Source organism: Parasteatoda tepidariorum, chromosome 8 (genome assembly GCF_982258835.1).
Source record: "Parasteatoda tepidariorum strain Cologne lab strain chromosome 8, Ptep-v5.0, whole genome shotgun sequence".
Taxonomy (NCBI): Eukaryota; Metazoa; Arthropoda; class Arachnida; order Araneae; family Theridiidae; genus Parasteatoda; species Parasteatoda tepidariorum.
Genome location: NC_141762.1, coordinates 28,074,368 through 28,097,502, shown reverse-complemented (window position 1 = coordinate 28,097,502; position 23,135 = coordinate 28,074,368). Strand labels below are relative to the sequence as shown.

General features: G+C 30.2%; 1 protein-coding gene across 3 annotated transcripts in view; it reads right to left on the bottom strand.

Moving 5' to 3' along the window:
- Window positions 1-23,135, bottom strand: part of LOC107438772 (uncharacterized) — a 572,328-nt gene that overhangs the window by 546,461 nt on the left and 2,732 nt on the right. Inside the window, exon 1 of one of the 3 annotated variants that reach the window (XM_071180569.2) lies at window positions 49-560. The exons of the other annotated variants lie outside the window; for them this stretch is intronic. The gene's annotated coding sequence lies outside the window, so the exon portion shown is untranslated. Of the gene's footprint in view, window positions 1-48; window positions 561-23,135 lie in introns of those variants that run through there. 3 annotated transcript variants of the gene reach the window in all.

Here is a 23,135-nt window from a genome sequence, read left to right as displayed (position 1 = left end):
ACGAAGATACACGTCATGCTTAACCCTAAGTAATAAGAATATAATTACCTTAATTTATCCAGATCTTGGAGAAGGCATGGGTAAAGCACATAAAACAAAATATGGGGAGGGGTACACACACAAAAGGCGGGATCACTTTGCATTGGTATCAACACTGACGCAATGCCGCTATTTACATGTTGTCGTCATCAAGTTCGAATTTTTAGTTATTTTTTTATTTTCCTTCTTACACTTCTGCTCATTTAGTTTTTTCTTCTGCTTCCTAGAAACAGATGCGAGAGGCCCCGTTAGGGGATGAAAAAAGTAGAAAAAAAATCGTTTGCGTTTTTTTTATCGTTTGCTCTTCTTATCTTAGAGAAAATCCTCCGTTTAACATTGTTTACTTCTATGAATGAGTAGGTGAAACGTGAGAGGGGGGAATAGATAAATAAAAACAATAAAAAATGAAAGATATCATGTGTATTTTAAAATTAGCATATCTATGCATGCGTATCTGTCCAATCAGAGTAGTGTTCAGTCATCCGGCGTGTGCGCCGCCTACGCGATAGAGAAACAACTCTGAAGAGAGAGGGAACACAGGTAATAAAAATCAAAATAATGCAGGGAGGGACTGAACGCGGGTAATTGATAACCAAGAGGTCGTGGCAAAAGTATTATACGCGCAGGTAGATAAAGGTAAATGTCCATTTAAATTTGTCATTACGAAAATGCTGTTTACATCTATTCGTATCTTACAAAAAAAATAATAACTACCGTTTTAAATAAAGGTTCTCTTCACACGTTAAAAAATAAACTGTACACGAATTAATCTATAAATATATATTGAAATTATCTTTGAAATTGATAGTAAAATTAACTTAATTAAAATAATTATATCACGTAAGTGTTAGCATTGCCGTTCACTGAAACACTTAAAGGGGGAAAGAATACAATTTTTCACAGCAAAAGATTTTAAAAATCGTTTGTTTTTAAATTATTTAATTGTTTTAAAATCGTTTTAATTTTTTTTAACTCGTTTTAACCTTGATAATATTAAGTAATGATAATTGCATGGATTGCGGAACACCAAAACATTAAATTTACGAATTTTGAAATAAAATAATTTATACCTTAAAATATTGAGCATTGTCTAGTTAGATATACTTAAAATATTTAACTGGTGGAAAGAAAACTATTGTCTAGAGCAGTGTTTCCCAAACTTATGACTTTTTATGTACCCTTTCTAAATTTTTCGCAACGCTATGTTCCACTAATAAAAAAAATGAATATACTTTTTTAAAAATATGTTTATCTTTCTTTTTTTGTACAAAGTTTTGTTAATAAGTTTATTTGCATCAGTGAGAACGATGATACTGTTTTTGCTGTGATAAAAAAATTGCACAAAAGTTAATAATCACAACTGGCTGTTGACACCACTAATTATTGAATGTTAACTCTGCAAAAAATAGCCAATAGAAAAATACGTAATCGTAAATTTTTATGGCTAGCTTTGTTTTTAAATTTTCGTTTGTTGCAAGATATTTCGCATAAGAACGCGCACCACACTTAGGGAAAACCTGGTCTAGAGCTGCAGTTCTCAAATTATGTTCCGTGTAAGAGACACATGGGTTCCGAGAGTTTAAATTCTTTAAATCAGCCAAAAATTTTAGCTCTTAAAATTATATTCGTATGAAAACAAAAAACTTGCAATTTCTTTGATAGCTCCTTTATTTTTATGAAATTATTGAAAAAAGAAATGGCAAATAAAAAAAGAAACGGCCAGTAAAATAAAAGAAGTTCCATTAGTATTTCTCGTCGAACTTTTCAATTCAAAATGAAATGACCTAATTGGAGAATAGCTAATTAAGCTTTTCTAGTAACTATTCTCAACGTTTGTAAGAGTTCTTTTTCGAAAACCATAATCCAGCTTATTTTATTCATTTTCAGCTAATATATACACCAAAAGCATATTCAGAACTAGACTGGATGCCATTCCAGGTCTGCGAATTCAACTGTTTGACATAAAACCTATTTTAGAAGATGAGAATAAAAACTAGTCTCAAAACGGTTGAAAAGTTAATTTATTTTCATGAAAATATCTGATAAATACAAAAGTATGCATTTTCCTTCCTCATCATTGAAAACATTGGCCATTTTGACATACTGGTCCATCAAAAGAGAGACTCAGAATTCAATTGGATATTTGCAAGCTATGTCACGCGTGGAGAAAATCAGGTTCGTTCTCGTGTAACGTCGCATACAGGTTTCCAATTAAATCTGAACTGAAAATTAACTCACAGTGATAATAAGACAAATCCTTACAGCTGTAACGTTAGCATGCCATGCACAACTATGTGATTTGACATAACTAGGTGGTTAATTGCACATACTTAATTCCTTTCAACGTACTTTCCCAAAAGGCAGCCGCCTCATTTCAGTATGGAGAAAAAATTTTGCAAGTCTCGATAATGAAGGATAGAATTCGTTCCAATGAAATATGGTTGTGGAGTATTAAAAAATATTGCATACAAAAAAATTTTTTTTTTTATATATATATATATATATAAATACTTATACAAGATGAGAATCAAAGCTAGCCTCAAAACGAATGAAAAATTTAAATGGGAAAAAAATTACTCAAAACAAAAAAAAATAGAAACAAATATCAAAACAGTAGGGACTTCAAGGACAAGAGACTTCCAAAAAGACCTCGGTACAATACCCTTGACTTCACCTTTTTTTTTTTTTTTTTTTGTTGTTGTCTTTATCTAAAATTAAAAGCGAAATTGTTTGTTTATTTTCGACAGTTTAAAAAAAAAACTGTCCAATTTTATTCCAACCAGCAAAAAAAATTATCAATCCATACTTTCTATGCGAATCATGATCTTGATCGCCAAACGTGTATTCACGCTTTTCGTAATACTTTTTTAGAGATAGAAATCAAGACCGGATGGACGACAATTTTTCTGGCAAAAACGATATGAATGACAAGTTTCCTGAACAAGACTGCTGGGTTCGCCAATGCTTAATAGTAAAGCTACGCTCAATTAAGTAGATATTCTCATGCACTTTACAACGTAAATGAAAGTATGAGACTTCAGTTGTTTGTTTTATTAATATGTGAAAAGAAGTTGTACCGAAAAATGCAAACAATTTCCCACGCCGTAAAGAATTTATTTTTTCTCAGAAAGCCTAAAAAAGAATTAACTTAAGTTCTGTTATATTTCTGATGCTTTTTCCGATTGTAAGCTTGCAGAAGTTCAAGAAGGACAAACTTCTTACGAAATTCGGTACTTTTCGGTTAGCCGGATGCAAATAAATTTTACTTTATTTTCTTAAATTTTACCTTTATTTTATTTTCATCTTATTTATTTGTTCTTGTTTAGGGGTGACGGCTATTTTTTGTGTTCAATAAGATATAAGTTGATCCCGGAAACCTAAAAGTGACCCAAATTTAATAGAAAAATAAAGGTTTTTAAATTTTTTTTTCCATTGCTAGGAATTAAGTCGCACTATTTAAAACGCGCTAGGCGGTTATATCATTATTGGCTGTATCGGGAATTCTTGCGTTCATATAAGCTGCTAAAAAAAATACTTATCATACTAAACATCTTAATTCAAATTGTTTCTAGTGAAGTAATAAATATTTGCTGTTTCATTCCACAATCTTTTTGGATTAATAAAAAAATAAATAAAATTAGAGAAAGCTAAAAGTAGAAGAAAAAAAATGTAAGCTTTCTAAGTACTTAAAAGAAGTTTCAAGTCTTTTTTATTTATATTTTACTATATCTGCTTAATTTCAGCCTGTATATACTTGTATTGTCAATTTAATTATTTTTACATAGAAATTTATTTTTATTTCAACATAAAATTCTGAATGTTAATATTATAAAACAAAGATTTATTCTACGTACATGTTCTACCTATGGATTGAAATTACATGAATTGTAACGAATTACATTTGAATGTAATGAAATTACATTCAAAAAGCATTAACTTTATTTTTTAGCTTTAAAATTTGTTAGATAATTTTATTAAGCACTATGAGGCTAGTTTAATATCACGTGACTCCAGAGTAACCAAAAGATTACAGTAGTATGAAAGAAAAACTGATTTTCCAATTCAACAATAGTTTTACTACCAGATAAACAACGAATTCGCAAAAATTTAATTACTTTTGAAAAAAACAATATTATTTTAAACTCTTCACTTACACATAATGGTTGGTGTTTTCAACAGTTCAGCGGTTTTTAATTGCAGACATTTCCAGGTTATTATACCTGGTTCATTTTGACGCTATTTGGCTTAACGTGCCAAAAATATTGTTTAAATAAGTGTGCAAACTGTGTCAGAATCATAAAATGAGCGAAAAATCAAATTTTATATCCTTCTAAAATTAAATTTCATAATTAAAATAATGAGAACAAATAGTTCCGAAAGTCAGAAAACATGAGATTTAAGAGGCAATAAAAATGTAAAATAAATATTTAAAAAGAATCGTTATCAAATAGTTATCAACTACTCGCAACTACTTTTCTCGAAATCTAATTCAAGTAAAAAAAAAAAAAAAAGAAGGAAAAAAAATTATAATCGCTTTATAGATGAGAATGAATTTGGTACTAGCAACTCGAGAAGAAGTGAGATGATTATGCTTAATTTAAATAAGTAATTGGGTACCTGTAAGCTACGCCACGTGGGTGTGTCGAGCCTGATTGGCTTCTGAATCGGCAAATGCAGCGATCTATCTACGATTGTGTCACTTGAAGGTATCTAATTATCAAAACAAAATTTCCATGGTTTACAGTACAACATACACAAGTCAACAGAAGTCAAATCGGCCAAGCGAGCGACTTCTTTCCACATATAGCATCCGTGTCGTTATTATTTAACACTAGCCGCCTAAGGCGGCCAGCTGTCCACCTTAGGCTAAAGATTTTCACAAATAAAGTTTTTTAAAACATAGCAGGAAATCTGAAGATTAGTGGACAATTAAAGTGTTCCTGTCCTGCAATTTTGTCTTCATATCCAGATGAACAGCGACAAATATATCAAAGCGAAGCGTTCTATTTACGTATCGAATATGTTGCCACATTTTTAATACAAAAGTTAAACTTTTCTCCACTTTGATAAATCTAAACTAATGCGAACCTTACAATTAAATTATTAATTCCTTCGTATATTATTGGTTTAAGTTGTCGAAAATTAATATTTCAATTGTAAGGTTCGCATTAGCATACATTTATAAGAGTGGAGAAAAGTATATGCATTTTTTAATAGTTTTTTGAATATGGCTCTTTGAAGACGAAAAAGCATAGATTTTCTTACAAAATGACTGATAACTAAAAAACTAATCCAAATTTTTGAGAAAGAGAAAAAATACTTCTTCATTATGTCAAAACACAATTATGCGCCGAGTTTCGTGCCTGGGCGAGGCTTCTGGGGCGATATATTGTGATTACAGACAGACAGACACAGCCGCGTTTATTATTATGTATAGATGGCATAAAACAAATTTTCCTTTCGAATTCCCCTGTTTTAATCGATAAGCTAATACAGGGCTGTCCAACTGGCGGCCCGCGGGCCGCACGTGGCCCGCCAGCACATATTGTGCGGCCCGCCAATTTCCTATTCAGGCTGATCGGCCTCAGTTTTCGGATTAAAATGTAAGCAAATTGTTTTATAATCCTTCAGTTCCATTGTTTTATAATTCATTATTCAACTATTAATTGTTATTGTATAAGAGGTAAGAGGTTATTGTTCAACTTTTTCAAACTGCGGCCCGCCAGGTGATCAGTGACCGGAATTCTGGCCCGTGGGCTCTTCGCAGTTGGACAGCCCTGAGCTAATAGATATCGTTATAAACTGCAGAAACTTTAAATCTCGTTCATTACTTTTTTTTTCTTTCTTTTTGCTGAAAATAAAATTCACAGCTTCTTAAATTACACAGACTCTTAAATTACACAGGCTTCTTAAATTACTTCTTAAAATTCACAGACGTCAAGCTTCTAATCAAAAGCAGTGAAGATGAAAGTCCGAGATTTATTTATGTTTAATTTTGTATTGAAAACACCAACCATCCATGACAAACCATTTAATCAATATCCATAGCCTGTTCGGTGGCTCGGTTACAAGTAGATGTGGCTTAAAGTGTAACCCTGCAAGTTTACCATCATTTTGTTTGAAGTCGAATACAAATGTGATAATCGTCAGCTAACAATAAAATTTATTCTAGCTAGTCGAAAAGTGGAAATTTCGCTTGGAATAAATTTAATTTGGCGATATGAATTTTGCTTGTAACGGTTCGGAAACGATTGATACTTGTGTTGTCATCAAACACTCCAACTACTCAGAAAGTGGTTAAAATTGAGATTGGCGATAAATTCCTTTTGGGAATAATGTGGTAAATACTTCTAATCTTAATTGAATTTGTTGATCATGATTATTAGCAATCGCGATTATAAATAAGTACTTGTAATCTCTACTCGTAAGCAATAACTATTCAACCAATTTCTTTGTTGATTTGAGTTGTAAGACTGCTGAATCAAACAATTATTAGAAGCTATAATTATATGTTAGTAAATACTTTAAACAGGAAGCAAGTATATTACTTTTTTTTTAAGATGTAAAAAAGTACGAATAAATATATTGTGTCTCGAGTTGCTTTGAATGCGTCTTTAATTACTTTTTTTAATTCATAAATTATAAAAGCAAGATATTAAAAAGTTGTAACAATCTAAACATGAATTGTTTGAATATTCATGAAATACGATTCCACGGCGGAAATTCATTAATGCAAACCAAAAAGAATTATAAGATACTCCAGACAAAACAACAACATTGTTAACAGTCTTTTTCCAGCTACTTTTAGTACAGCAAACCGCAAGAGATGAAACCGAGCGGATTTCTTTTCAATTTACAAATGTGAGCTTCTTTTATTCTAAGTTTCTATACACCTTCTTAAGACAAGTTCGACCACCCCTACTTAGTGAATGTCAAAAGTTCCATGAAGTTATCCATCCGTGAAGGCATAATTCTACGATCTTTAGTAACAGAAGCATCAAGTCCCAAACAAAACGATCATTAAAAGAAAGCTTTCACATCACACCATACGAAATGAAAATGGTTCCATTTAATTAAAATTGGATAAAAGAAAATTGAAAAAAAAAAACAATTCAAGAAACCTGAATATTTTTTTATTTGTACTATGATGAGAAAGGAATTTTAACTTCTAAAATATTGATGCCTAATGCAATTGCAATACAGAACGGGCATATAATGTATAGGTTGGCCTTTCCTTGCGAGGAATCCACCTAAAGAGAAACTAGATCCCTATACAAAACGAAAACTTTCAAAAAAGGACCCTACACAAAAATTAAAACCTCAAAAAAGGACACTTCTCAAAACTCAAAGTATCCTTTATAAAGTTCCATTCAGAAAACGATCCGCACACAAAATCTTTCTTCTAAAATTTATGACTAATATTACGTTTTGTTTTCATCCTTACAACTCAAAAGATAATTTACATACAAATGAAATTATGTAATTTATTTAATTTTTGTGAATTATTCACTTAAAAATTTAAATTGATCATAAAAAACTTGAATATGATGTAATTTTTTTAATAACAACAAAAAAGAAAAATTTAGTACAGGCAATTAATAGAAGTTACTGTAAATTCTTTTCAATCAAGGTTGTCACGAGTATTCTTTTAGATATTAATACGTTCACTAATGATACGTTACTTTTATTTCAATTTTGTGTGCATTTCTTTTTTTATAAATTTTTTTAAAATCATAATATAATTTAGGTTTTAACAAAGAGAATAATTTAAAGAGTTAACTCTAAAACAAGAGCAAGTAAAAAAGCAAAACAATTTTTATCCAAAACACGGCAAAATTACATATACAGCTCCTCGCTGTATATGTAAGTTTGGTAATGTATATGTAAGTATGTTTGTATATTAAGTAAGTTACTTACACACTAGTTAGAGTCAGCAGGGCCTGATCTAGACATGCTCTTGAAGTGTTTTTAAATTATTTATAACACAAGCAAATTACGATATATTAGTAAATTTGAACTTATATTTATTTAAATTTTCGTTAACTCATAACTCTAATAGACAATTCTTAAGGAAACATACAAAAAGGAATTATTAGGACATTAAGGACATTAAGAGGGGCCCCAGAAATGAGGAGGCTAGGCTTGGACCTCTCAGATCTTATGATAAATCACGTACTGTTAGAGTATGAATTTCTCGTTTTCTTTTGTTATTTATTACTTATGAAATTCTTTTTTAATCGTTTGGTATAAATCATAATCGTTTGGCATGTCTATAACTTCACAGGTTTTCTTAGCACCTAAAGTAAAATTCGATTTGATTTAAATATTTTAAATTCCCTCAACTTATTGATTTAAAAATATTTGTATGTAAATTATAATAAATATTTATGCTCCTGTCAAGTGCCATTTATACTTTTTAAATAATTAAAGATAAATACGGCGAAGTATTGTTACTTACGAAGCATGAGAAGTAATTTTGACAATAATTTCGAGTAAGCTCAACTTGACAAATCGAAACATCCTGCCTGAAAAATGTAAATCGGTTATAACTTGTTAATGTTGCCACCTCCTCTTTTTACTTCACTCCTAGACTGTAACAAACTTTCTCTTTATATATCAAAGCTTTCTATATATAAATAGCGTTCAAATGCTGTTTCGTTAAAATCGAGATGTCACCTTGGTAGCAGAATTCACCGAGCGAAACTCCAGCTCTATCTTTATAAATCCATATTTGTCAGCAGAGATTATTTCTAAAAATTCAGCTTAATCTAACATACGTCTAGTAAACTTTGCAATTATAAGGTTCTTAAAAATTATACAGAAGTACTTCTTAAATAAATCCTAAATTTTATACGACACTTAAAAAATAGAATAAATCCCTGTACACTTAAAAGCCTTATTATCAAACAACAGATGAAAAATAATTAAAATTCAATGATTTTCATACAAATTATAGTCGCTTTAAAAGGAGTATCAACATTTTTTCCTTGTTTTTTTAAAGAAAAAGAAAACTGTAATAAATCTGCAACACCCGCTGCAGTGCTGGTGGATTTCTGCAGCCAGAGATATGCTACTATCAGTGATACGGAATCGTACCATTAAAATGGAATCGACGATAGTGGTTTTTATTAACCTTTACAGTATTACCTTTTACTTCCAAAAGTTTTTTTTGGATAAAAACGTTTAAATAATCGTTTAAGATTCTAATATTTATTAATAGAATATTTGCATTGTTTAACAGAGTTTTCTTAACTCTAGTTGTTAAGAATAAACTCATTGAGAAACAAAACTAGATGGAAATATTTATTAATTAATTAATTTTATTTATTGCCTAATAATAAAAAAGTGGCGATTATTTAATCATAAAATTGTTCGGGGCATTTTTTGAATAAACGTTTAAAGAAATGTTTTTTTCTTTTCTTTTTCCTATTTAAGCTACGTTCCGATTAAAATTCTTGATAATGATGATCAACTTCGCTTCGATCAACAGTTTCGTGAAATTACTTTTACTGTTCTGTATAACATTTAAAAATTTAGTAAGAATATATTTTATCCGCAATGAAGAATTTTACTCATTATGTGTTTTATGTTTTTATTCAAGTCTTTATAATAAACATTTTGGTTGCAAAATCTTAGTATCTCCATATTGGAAAATCGTATGCGACGTCAATGTTTTGGGTGTTTACCTATATTTTGTTCTGCAGCACAAAAACTATAGACTTAAAAGGTGCGCGGAACACGATTTTTTTCCCCCAAAGAATAAATTTTTTAAGCGTTTTAAAAACTTTTGCTTAAAATATTGGCTAGTCACCGTGTGTTGTAGATAAATTTATTTTCCTTCCTAGGGATCATTATTTTATAAGCTCGCGTTAGTGTTGATGTCAAAAGTAAAAAAAAGAGAAAGATATAAGATGTTGCCAGATTTAAATCTTGACATTTATATTAAAATTTAAAAAAATATAAAATAAGAGATATAAAAAGTTTCCTATTTGATCTATTCTCGTTATGTATTTCTTAGATTAAATTTATTTTTCAAGTGCAGATGATTGTTTTTCAAATCTAGGTAATCGTCTATTAAGAATAAAATATTAACAAAATGTCTTTACATAAAACTATTATAATTGTATAATTTTTTTGGCAAAATGCTATTGTTTTCTTAAGAAAACATTAACAGTAAGGGGAAAAAACAATGATGAAAAAGAAATAAAGAGAAAGAAGGTTGATGAGTGAAGCGAGCAGGAGGTGGAGGCTCCTATTTCTATAAATAAATGCGATTCATTTATGGAATACTAAAAACACAAGTAAACAGGAATGAATACTTTTTGATGCAATTTCCACTTATATAAATAATTCATTAGTTAATTATGTCACTGTAATTTTACCTTCAGTGTTTCATTATCAGCTTACTTTGATGTTACTGTTTAACTGTGCATTTTAGCATATACTGTTAATTATATTTCTTAGTTTCTGGTAAATTTTTATAACTTTCTTAAGATATTATTATTTTTTATACATTAATAATTTTTTATTTCCATTTTTATCAATTCACAATTTTTCAAAAAATTTCTTAAAAATAATTTAGGAAATTATTGAAAAATAAATTTTCAAAAGTATTATCTTCTACCACCAGTACAGAAAGGTGAATGACTTAATAAGAAACAAAAGTCATAGAAAATGAAACTCAAAACACCTGGAAAACACTAAAAATTGGTGGGAAATGGATAAGCAACTTTTATATCAAGACGTTTTGGCAGAAAAACAATACAAATACTGAGCTATTTAAAGGAGAAAAAAAAATGAAGAATTTAAGAAATTTCTAGCAAAAACGTATGTTATTAGTAGAAAGTGAATTATAAAAAAGTCTTCATAATAGTACATTCAATTTTCAATCGAATATTATCGAGTTCTATAAAACAGCAGTCTTTTTTTTATCTCTTTTTTTAATAAAAAATGGAAAGGAAAAATAAAAAAGAGCGGAAATGAAATCGATTAAAAAGCGATCAAAGTAATTTTACAATCGATTAAACTAACTGAATTTCGTTTATTAGAAAGTGAGTTTTTTTCTCTCCTTTCTTCAACGTTAAAATACTTCCTTGAAAGTGAATGCAAACATCTGGAATCAAAAAATATTCTTTTATGATAACAAAAACTATAATTTGATTACTTTGACCCTTGTTTATTAGAATTACGCGGCAAAAAAGAGATAAAACTTAAAGTTCAAGTTCGACAGGCAAAAAAGTATTCTATGTTGAAAAATAAAAGTTATGATTTAGAAAAAAATAATTGGTTGATATTCACAGGTGAAGATTTCAGCTGAAAAAATTTGATTTTCACAAAAAAGAGGTTACGGAAATAATTTTTTCATCATATCCAGAATCTTCAACATCTTAAACAAAATGGCAAAATTTACCGTCCTGTCCAAAAGCATTCTGCTCACTTTCTAAAACTTTCGAACCATTTCGTCTAGAATTGGAAGTTCATGTTCAAATTCGACTGGTAAAATAGTATTCCATATTGAGAAATAAAAATTTTGATTCAGAAAATAAATAATTGGTTAATATTCACGGGAGAAAATTTCAGTTTGAAAAGTTGCTGACTTCCATAAAATTTTTTTTATAAAAATTGCATTTTTAACAATGAATCCAGGATCGACAATGTCTTGAAAGCAGTAGTAAAATTTACAGTCCTGTCCGCTTTTTGAAACTTTAGAAACATTCCGTCTAGATTTGAAAGTTCACGTTCGAATTCTACTGGCAAAATAGTATTCTATACAGAAAAATAAAAGTTATGATTCAGAAAATGACACATTATTCAACCATATGAGATGAGCACTCGAAGTTAAAAGCCAGGGTTCGTCGATTTAAATCAGCTTCGGCCAGAATCGGCTTTCAGTCATCTTTAAATTGGTTCAATTCAAATCGTTATTAAAAGACTTGGATTAAAAAAATAGCCGATTCAATTTTTTAAAAGAATTTAACGTCTAGCTAGCTATTTTCTTGTGAAAAATTTAGTGTAACTTAAACCAATTAACTATTTAATAAAAATTAATAAACAAAATCTGTGCCTGTAAGCTTTTAGATTTTTGGGAGATTGAACAGCTATTTTCAAATCTCCTATGTTCAGCGACAATCAGTATTTCAGTAGCATCAGAAGTATTCTTTACATTAGTTATTATTATTTTACTATTACTCCACAAGACAAAAAAAAGGAAGAAAAAATTAACAGCCAAGTAATAGGACTTCCACTTTCTAGCTTATTTTATTAATCCACAATTCTGAGGTAAAAAATTAAATGAATATGAAAAGTAGAAAGCCTTTGACTACGCTGGGAAGAAATATTCTGGTAATTTTATAACATTATTTATAAAAAATTATAGCTTATATATGGGTCATTCTCACAAAAACTGTCATTTTCATGTCCCCAGTATATTTTATGTTTGTTTTACAGCTTACGAAAAAAAAAAATTCAGGGAAAGTGTCCTTCGGAATGCAAGCTAACAAAAGAATAAAAATAAAATTATGAATTTTTATTTTTTATTTATTTTAGGTAATTAAAATATACCAATATGTCATTCCCTCACTTGTCCCCACTGCTGATTTAAAAGAAGAAAAAAATTGTTTCTGAAATAAATTTTTTCTTTTTTACAAATTCGTGTTTTTTATTTCAGAATACTGAAATATAGAATTCAGAAAATCAATTTTATATTTAATTTCTGATAAAAATATTAACACAGCACTATTTTAAACTTTGTCCCCAGTGTTTCGCGTCATTCCCTCACAACAATGTTCTTATCACCTGCAATCTTCTTAGAATAAAAATATTTTAATAAAAACTTCAGAAGTTAACAACTGGCATCATAGAACAAAATTGCAGTATGTTTCCATCTTCAACTTAAAGAAGCTTTGCTGTGGAATAAATTTGAATGAATCAAACCAGGTAAAATTTTTTACATTTGTCATTCCCTCATGTCATTTTTTAGAGTAAAATAAAATACAACTTCATCGAGAAAGTGGATAATTATATGTTGCTTTCTTGTATAAATATAATTGTATGTGATTGACTTCAGAAATTAATTAGGCCTAACTGTTATTTTTAAATTTCATTGAATTCGTCATTCCCTCACTAGTGTATAAAGTGGGGGAATGACGCTGAAGTGAGGGAATGATTCAAGATGAGTATATTATCAATTTTTTTTTTGTTCAATCGTGCCAACCAATTTTATTTCCCAAACCTGTAAAAACTATTAAATATATAAGACTAAATTATAATAAATATTAGATATACTTAGTATGTTATCATTTTCAAACTTTAGGTAGATGTAACTTAGATAAAAACATGTATTAAAATAAAATATCATTCCCTCACTATTAGTGTCATTCCCTCACTTTTTAAATAGAGAAAATAATTAATTTACTTATTAATTAATTTGAAAAATAAATTAAAAAATTAATAAATTAATTTAGTAAATTAATTAATTTATTTATTAAATTAATTAATTATATATTAATTATTTAAAAAATTAATTAATTTAAATATTAAGTATAATTTATAGGATATATACTTTCTTTATAATGCCATTACATATTTCTATTAATACAAAAAGTTTCAGAGCTTTTTATTCACTTTACTTTTTTCGGATTTTATGAACTGAAAAATGACAGTTTTCGTGAGAATGACCCATATATATATATATATATTTAAAAATTATAGATCCTTTCCATGAAATATCTTTTCGGGGAAAGTGTACATCAAACATTCCCCATGGAATGGTGAAACATACCTGAAGTTCTAATTTTTATGTGAAATGCTGCTTAGATTATGGCATTTATAACGAAATTACAATCAGATAAATTATATATTTTTTGATACTATTCATAATTTTGTTGTGCTTCTCGAGTCCCGTTTCTTTTGTTAGAAGCAATTTTCATGACTTAAGACTTTTTAGGGTATTATATTAAACTAGTGGGCTGCTCCCCCTGCTCGCCAACTCCCGAAAGTTGCCACGCAATCTTATATGGTTTGCGTCGCTCGCTACTAACTTAGGAACATTGCAAATGCACAAAATTCTAAGAATTCAAAACAATCATTCAAATCCAGATAACAACTTCTTTTTTTAAAAAAAAATTACATCCTTTTAGTAAATACTAAGTCATTAAAATAAATTTGAATTCAAATAAAGACTCATTGACTGAGACTCATTTTTCAATGAATAACTAATAACAATAGTAAAACAAATAAATTCGTGATATAAATCAAAAATCGTCAAATAAATTCGTAATATATAAATTCGTGAAAAAAAAGCGCTTTCGACAAAATACTAAAATAGAGATCTATCGACAAAGACTACTCATTTCTGCCTAGCTTAATAGTATGAGATTGCCGCAGCTGAATTGTTATTTCAGTTTCCGTTTTTAAAAGCGCTATATGTTGAGCTACCTCAGCTAGATTTGGCATGTGACATTTTTAGCGGCAATCATTGGTCGATTTTCTAGCGTTGCCATTCGGGGAGTTGTAATGAGGCTTTTTTTTTTGTCGCCGTGTAAGAGAAATATATATATCGATTTGTTTTGTTGTTAACGTCGAACTGCGGCTGTATTAATGGCGACTGTTTGGGATACATACTTAATAATGATCCGAAGACAATATTGGAGTATGCGTGCACAACACTACCACAAGCGGAAGATAGATTATAGTAGTTACGCAGTCTTCGCATTATGCTCCCCAACCAGGGTTGTCAAGTAATAAGGTGAATATAAATATACAACTCCGAGTCCAAAGCCAGCAGTTCCCAAATGATGTTCTGTGGAATCCTAGGGTTCCAGAAGGTGACGGTGGTTTCGAGAGTAAAAAATGTTTTTTACCCAGTTATGATTTTTCGAAACCTGTCATTAAATTTATATTCAGTTAATAATCCATTATTTAATCAATATTTCCGTTGTTTTTATAAAAGTATTTAATTGAAATGCTTGTAAAGAAAAAAGTTTTAAAACAATGCCTTTATAATAACAATATAATGAATGAATTGCGAAAAGGATATGCAATTATGAAAGATTCCACTAGTACTTTGCATCGAATAAAAACAACCAAATTCAACAATGAAAAAGTATGTTTCTCTGATATTCATTCTTAACGTTTTCTTATTTTCCGTTTTCATTTTAATGGAAACCATATTTCATCTCATTCATTTTTAGTTAATAAAATTCTTATCATTACACATTTTTAAAATAATTTAAAGTTTTTGACTAATAAATATGATCACAATTGCTAAAAAAATGTATCCAATAAGTCTGGGGGTGCATCCAAAAGAAGGTCGATCATCTAAGGTTCCACAGCGAAAAAAATTGGTAAACCGCAGCCTTAGAGCTTGACTTGATCTGCCTGTTTTAAGCTCTTTCACCCGAAGCCTTAAAAATATTAATAAAATTATAATTTTTAACTTAAGAATAAGAATCTGAAAGAAAAAAACCTAGTTGGTTGAGTATTAATTATGCAAGACTGATATTTAACGGAAGCAATTTTCGAGTCGAAGTTTGGCAAACTAATGAAAAAGTATATGAATGTGGCGTTAAGGGAATTAAGTTATTGTTATGAAGCACTTAAGATCTCAAAAGAATTGCTTTTTTCGGGGTAAAAAAAAAGTAAACGATTATTTTTATTGGAGGGACTTGCCGTAACGATCTCGTTGCACGTTTTCTCCGTAAATGCTCCTTTTGTTTTAATAATGCCCGAGATTGGGAGTTGAACGTGACTTAGTTCTTTAAGAACACCCGTGAATAAAATTATCCTGCTTATGCTTATTGTTAGGTGATAAGAACACATATAATTAGGTGGTAACTTAATTGTATGTTTTTTTTTCTTTCTGTTTTAGCTTCAGGCGCTTATATTCTCTGTCTTTTCTTCTTCTTAACATGTTTTTATTAACCCATTTACATAGTCTGTAAGGATGAAATTTCGATTCATCGAAATTTCGACCACTTTCCGACCATCGGGTCTTGATTGAAACTCAGTAACTGATGAAAATGCAAGATTCAGTCTTTTTTACGGATCGTTACTAGTGGAATTTATCGTCAATCAAAATCCCGATCACTTTTAACTTATCTAGAGTACTAAAATTCCGTATGGAACTCCGTATCTAATATCAGTAAAAGTTTCAACCGTTTATTAATCATAAATTATTATAAATAAAAAATCGTTTATTAATCATTTATCATTATAATAAAAATGTAAGAGCCATTTTATCGCCAATCTAAATTACGGATCACTTTCCGAAAGGGTTGGGGAGGGGGAAGCAGTTTTTCGAGACATTTTAGGTTAAAATCAGCTTTTTTTTTCTTTTGTTAATTTAAAATTGAAGGTTAAATAATATGGACCCATTTTGATGTTTAATAACTCATAAAATAATAAAGATAGATTAAAATTAATAACATAAATGGTTAGATAGACTCAAAAAGTTTCATGACCCTTGTCAATGAACTTCCACGTGTGCTCCCTTCGTCGTACGGAGAATATCAAGTCGATAGTTAATTTCACGCCAGGTAGCGGCAAGCATGCCAGCATCCACAGAGGCTATTGAGATTGTAATTCTGGCTTTTAGGTCATCAATGTTCGACACGATCCTCCTGTAAACATTGTCCTTTATAAATCCCCAAAGAAAAAAGTCTGGAACCGGACGATAGGCCTATGAGGATGGCGTTTGCAATAGAAATGGTAGGAAGGATAGAAGATGATGCTGATTTTCTGAAGCGCATAATGTTCTCCGACGAAACATCCTTTCATGTTTCTGTCATGGTTAATCGCCATAAAGTGCGCATATGGGGATCTGAAAACCCCCATGAATACCGTGAGACACATAGGGATTCCCCAAAGGTTAATGTGTGGTGTGGACTAATGCACGACCGAGTCATTGGGCCTTTCTTTTTTACAGAGAAGACCGTCTCATCAGTCGTATACTTAGACATGTTGGAAAACTTCGTATTTCCGCAACTAGAAGAGCTTCAGCCACATGTCTTTTTGCAACAAGATGGTGCACCACCTCATTGGGGTATCATCGCCCGTAGTACTTTGAATGACCATTTTCCAGGAAGATGGATTCGGCAAGGCGGTCCAATTCCTTGGCCACCCAGATCACCTGATGTAACGCCGCTGGACTTTTTTCTTTGGGGATTTATAACGGACAATGTTTACAGGAGGTTCGTGTCGAAAATTGATGACTTAAAAGCCAGAATTACAACCGCAATAGCCTCTGTGGATGCCGACATGCTTGCCGCTACCTGGCGTGAAATTGACTATCGACTTGATATTCTCCGTGCGACGAAGGGGGCACACGAGGAAGTTCATTGACAAGGGTCATGAAACTTTTTGAGTCTATCTAACCATTTATGTTATTAATTTTAATCTATGTTTATTATTTTATGAGTTATTAAACATCAAAATGGGTCCGGGACTTTATAAACGCCCTGTATTATTAACTGATTAATATTTTGAATAAAGGATACAAAAATATTCACTTTTGTTCCATAAATATGCAAATATGATAAAACAATATAATAGATTAAATATAGATTTTAAACAAACTTATTTATTATTTTACAATTCGGTTTAACATGGAAATAAGCATTCAATATGCGATTACAATTCGATTGTCGAAAAATATAGTTGGTTTTCAACTTCGTTAATCGGAATTTTTAACTGCAATAGAAAATTACAAGGAAAGTAAGAAATTTCATACAAAAAACCCTTCGGACAGTTATATGACTAATAGATTTTTAATTATTAGAATCCTGCCTTATTTGTTTCATGGTCAAAATGAGAAGAAATACTCTATAAAAATATCTTACACTCTGTAAAAAGTGCAAAAAAAGTAAAAATTATAAATTTTTATGTTAAAACTTTTCAAATATTACTAACTAAAAAAGAATGTTGATTTCTCTCAAAATCTTCGATGAAACAAATTTGGATCCCAAGTAAAGGGAAAGACCGGGAAATCTGAAACTTATCCGGTATTCACTGTCCATTAGAAGTAAATTTATTCGTGGCCACTTTTTGCGTTAAAAGTACCTTAATAATAATGCTGCTTCTAGATTGATATAAAAAATATTTATTTTCCTTGGTTTAAAAAAAAATTATCATAAATAACGAATAGCATTATTAGTATAATTTCATCGTAGAAACAATTATAAGCAAGTGATGTTAGTTCATTTTTCGAAAGGAATATTCTTATTTTGACAATTTAAATTATAGTACTCATTTTAATATTTATAATACAATACTATAATACATGATTTTTTGCGCTTTATACAAGTACATTTCCTGGAGCTAAGGAGTGGTGAGTATAGAGTGTCAAATAACAAAAAGAGGAGCAGGAAAATGATAGTATTTTTTTTTTTGTGGCCACCTTGCTTTACTTAGTCCTCACGAGGCTAGCGGCGAACGCTAATCTTGCTCTTTAGCCCCAAGGATATTATTTTTCAACGAAATAAGCATATAATGGGGATAAAAATAGAGATACTACGCGTATTGTAAGCGAAATACTAATTAGGAGTTACGATTTTTAAAAAAAATTACACAATATTAGCTTTCAACTTACTGATGTTAAGGGACATATAAACCAATTTATAAATAAATCTACCAAAAGTAAATAAAGGTTTTTCCAGTATTTAGAAACTACGTAAATATTTCTGTAATTACAAACTAACAAGGTTGCAAATGAATGAGACACGGGCATCAGGAAATTCATACACGAGAAAATGTTGATCTTTGACACATTCCCACAAAAATAAATAATAATAGAACAAATCTGCCTAATGAAATGAATTTGTGGATATGGGAAAATATCTTTGCCTCTTCGGGTCAACGTCCTCAGCACGTGGATTATCATAAGTAAGTTGAATTGAATAATGTAAATGATAACAAGAACAGAGGGAGAGGGAAAAAATAATAATAAAAACATATTTAGTAAGTGTACAATCTCATTGCTAAATTGGATCAAGGTCAGATGATAAGGCGGTAGGGGAAAAAAAGGAACGAATGTTCCCTAAAAGGGGCCCCCTTTTTCGTCATTCATCCTCTTACTGAATTACGGCTTTTGTTCTTTTAGCAGGATTGGAATGAAGCATGCGAGGAGGGGAACTTTTAAATACAATGTAAATATGAGGGAAAGTAGGAGAATTTTATTTTTAGAACCCACAAACAAGAGAATGAGAAAAAAAAAATATTTTAAGGAGATGAGGCATCTTATTTAAGAGACAAATATAATTCGAATTGTGAGTCAGATATTTCTTAAAACGCCTTTGGTATGCCAATTAAATGTTGTAAAGAATTGTAGGAGAAAAGGGTAGGGGAGTTATTAAATCCGGTAACGATAATTTTTAATTCCAGTAATTTTTCATCATCACATGTGATGATGAACATAAAAATTAAATCATAGAAAAATATAAATAAAAATTGCCAATCACCATACCATTTAAATTATTTCAAATTTTCGACATCGGAGAAAAGGGTGAAAATTTTCTAAGGATTCAATTTTTTTTCTCCACATTTTCACAAGATAACTAAATTAAAATAAATTCATAGATTCGCACATTTTAAATACACAAAAAAAAAAAAAAAAAAAAACTTTTAATAATTGAGTCAAAATATCGCGTAGACAAAAAAAAAAAAAAGCTGACATATGCAAAATCTTAAAGAGAAAAATTTGAATGAATATGAATTATATATCAAGGTTTATTTCTTTTTTCACAATAATTTATCCGCAGAAATTGGTAAACAAGGGTGTCTCATGAGTTACAACTAAGGTTTAGATATTTATCCATTTTATTATTTCTCCTTCTTCCAACACACTAGAACTTATTGCAGGCCACGGGGGTTTCAATGAACTTCCTCCTACGGATCAGTTCGGACGCTATGGCCCGCCAACAATTGATCTTTAATGTATTAGTAATCAAGATATCATTAATAAACAGGAAAAATTCAGATATATTCCCTTGTCATAAGCATTAAATTAATAATATAGTAAGAATTTATGTTTAGTGACTTGTACATATTTTATTTATCAATTATTTAATATTATTTATCAGTAATATATATTTATCACCTCTTCTTTTTCTTGTTCTCTGTTACTATTACGCTTTTATTTTAATTATTATTTAAAATTACGGAATCAAAATTGAAGTTTCTTTTTTATATAGTAATTGCATGATGTTGCCTTATTATGTATGCATCATTTCATGATAAAAACATTTAGTTGCCATTTTATAGTTATGAAAGTGTAAGTAATTTATAGTTACTTTTATGTTAAATTTTAGGTGCAGTTGTGTACAGTCAACGAATTCAAAAGAATTAATACAAAATATATCGTTAAAATTCTTCAGCAATTTAAGTTTCGCACCATTGCTTGACATATCTTCTTGGTGAAAAATATTTAATGAGTTTTAATAGCAACAAAAAAAGAAAGAAAGAAAAAAAGAAAGAAAGAAACAGGTTTATGGACGAAGAAGTAACGGTAACCGAGCGTAATTTTTTGGTTTAAATGTAACAGAATCAGAAACTAAATCTATGGGACAAAATTTGAATTAAATACGAAAAAAAAAAACTTATCTTGATGTGACAAACATAATTGTTAAGCAATCACGGGCGTCAGTAGCGGGGTGGAGGGTGGGTAAATGTCCCCCTCTATAATTAGAGCCTCCCCCCCCCCCTGAATATTTCAGGCAAATAAATAAAATTTTAATAAATCCTCATCCATTTAAATTCATAAAAGTTAAAAACTAGAAAGAGATTTAAAAAAAAAAGTTTAAAAAATATTTATCAGGCATAAGAATTCTTTTTTTTTTTATTCTTTATGTGTGAACTTTAGAGAGCTATTATGACTGTGTATTTTAATTTCTTCCCCCTCAAAAATTGTACCACTGCAATGTCCATTGATGCAATCCTGAGTGCTGGTAAGATTAAATTATTAATTTTGCCACTTTTTAAAAAAATGACTTAATTAAATTCTGTTTATATTAAAGTTATTCTGATTCGAAAAAAAAATCGTCAAGATAATGATTTCCGAAATAAATGTTTAATCAATTAAGCATTAATAAGAACAATATCAGGATTACATGAAAAACTGCTGTACAAGAATTTTTAAAGTAAGAAAAAACAAATGGGATGGGTGATATGTATGAAGTGCCACTAGGGGCAGAACCTATAATAATTTGGAATCCTTTCCACTCACATGCAGATTTTGGTACCAACGTCTTTTTGAAACGTTACCTCAAAGTGATTAGCAAGTCTTAAATTTCATAAGAAGCTATATAAGGTATTTTACAGCACATTTCCTCTCCAGAGAAAGAAGTAAATACAATAGTTAAGTTGAGCAGTTGTGACTGTTTCATGTGTTGTCCCTATTTTAGAGTAGTTGTGACTGTTTCGTGTGTTGTCACTATTCTAGAGTAGTTGTGACTGTTTCATGCGTTGTCACTATTCTAGAGTAGTTGTGACTGTTTCATGCGTTGTCACTATTCTAGAGTAGTTGTGACTGTTTCATGCGTTGTCACTATTCTAGAGTAGTTGTGACTGTTTCATGTGTTGTCACTATTCCAGAGCTTTTATGTGTGTCTCATGTGCAGCCACTCTTTCAAGGTAATTGTGACTGTTTTATATGATGTCACTATTCCAGAAAAGTATTTTGAAGTCGTAATTTTTAATACCCAAATTGGACTATTTAAATGAGATCAAGTAAAAAAAAAATGAGCCTTTGAAAGTTTGAGAACTGAAGAAGCCTTGAAAAAACTACATCCTACTTAAAAATTAAACATTTTTATAATTTGAAATTGCAACACCTGAGTAGCCCTAGAACTGTGCAGGTCTTATTAACTATCTACCCTTGTTCATAAGAGAGACACTTCCAGTGTGTACTGATAAAACAGGATTTACATATTTGCTGGTTTCTATGACCCTCCCCCAAAAAGGGGAATCAAGACAATCTCTCAAGTAATTATCGGTCATGTGATATTGAGACATAAGACATTCCAGAGAGAAGAAAAGCTATGATTGAACAATGTGGTATAAGTTGAGAGAGAAGTCAGTTAACAGATTGGTCCAAGAAGACTGGTTTCTTGTGCACTGAAGTCAGCTAACAGATTGGCCCAAGAAGGCTGGGAGTGTGTCCTGATCACTGACTTCCTACTCACTTTTCAAGAAATATATACAAATTTAAAAAAAAAAATTAAGGCTTCATTCATTGTCACACATACCACCTGTGCACCACTGGTACAATAGGACACACTCTGGCAGACTATTGAAAACCAAATACAATAGAGGTACTCAGACTGCTCTATCCTGGTTTGTAAGTGATCATCTTAAGGTGGAAAAAAGTGCTCTTCAAGGGTGGAAAAAAGTGCTTCCTAATTTGTAACAAATGCAGTGCCCATTCTGCTTCACCAGAGCACATGCTGGACTGACTTGGCCACCCAGAATCTGTCATCGGATCTCCTGACTGAATGAACTTTAACAACCGTATGAAATATATCTGACTACATCCGATTTCGAGAATTAGTCACACAACCAGTCAGCTAAAGACAGTTTGCACAAGCAACTTATGATGTGCTAGCATAGCAAACATGAAACAATAGTTTGACCTATTATCATATTATAATACCAACAGTTAACAGATTTTACTATTTCTTTTTAGGCCGGGAGAAAAATATTGACTTTTCAGTCTGTCGATGGTGAAGCTTTTAACTTACAATGACTTAAAATATGACCAAAACATTAAACAAATTTAAGAAATCTCCCTAAAAAAAGGGCAGGGTGCCTTTTCAGAAACAAGGGCACTAATTTTTCTAAATATATTAATTATATCTAATTAGATAAGTGTCCTTCAAATTGGAATTAAAAACACTCAAACAGATATGAGAAATAATAATATTTTGTATTAACTTAGCCTAAACATAATTTGTAGTGGCAACCTGAAGTTCTGTTACCACAATCTCAACTATTAATAATTACAACAGAAAAATAATACCCAGTGTAATGTTTTTAATACTTTTATATTCCATACGTAACACTAATTTTAACAGAACCCTGCTTAAATAAAGAGGGCGGAAGAAAAG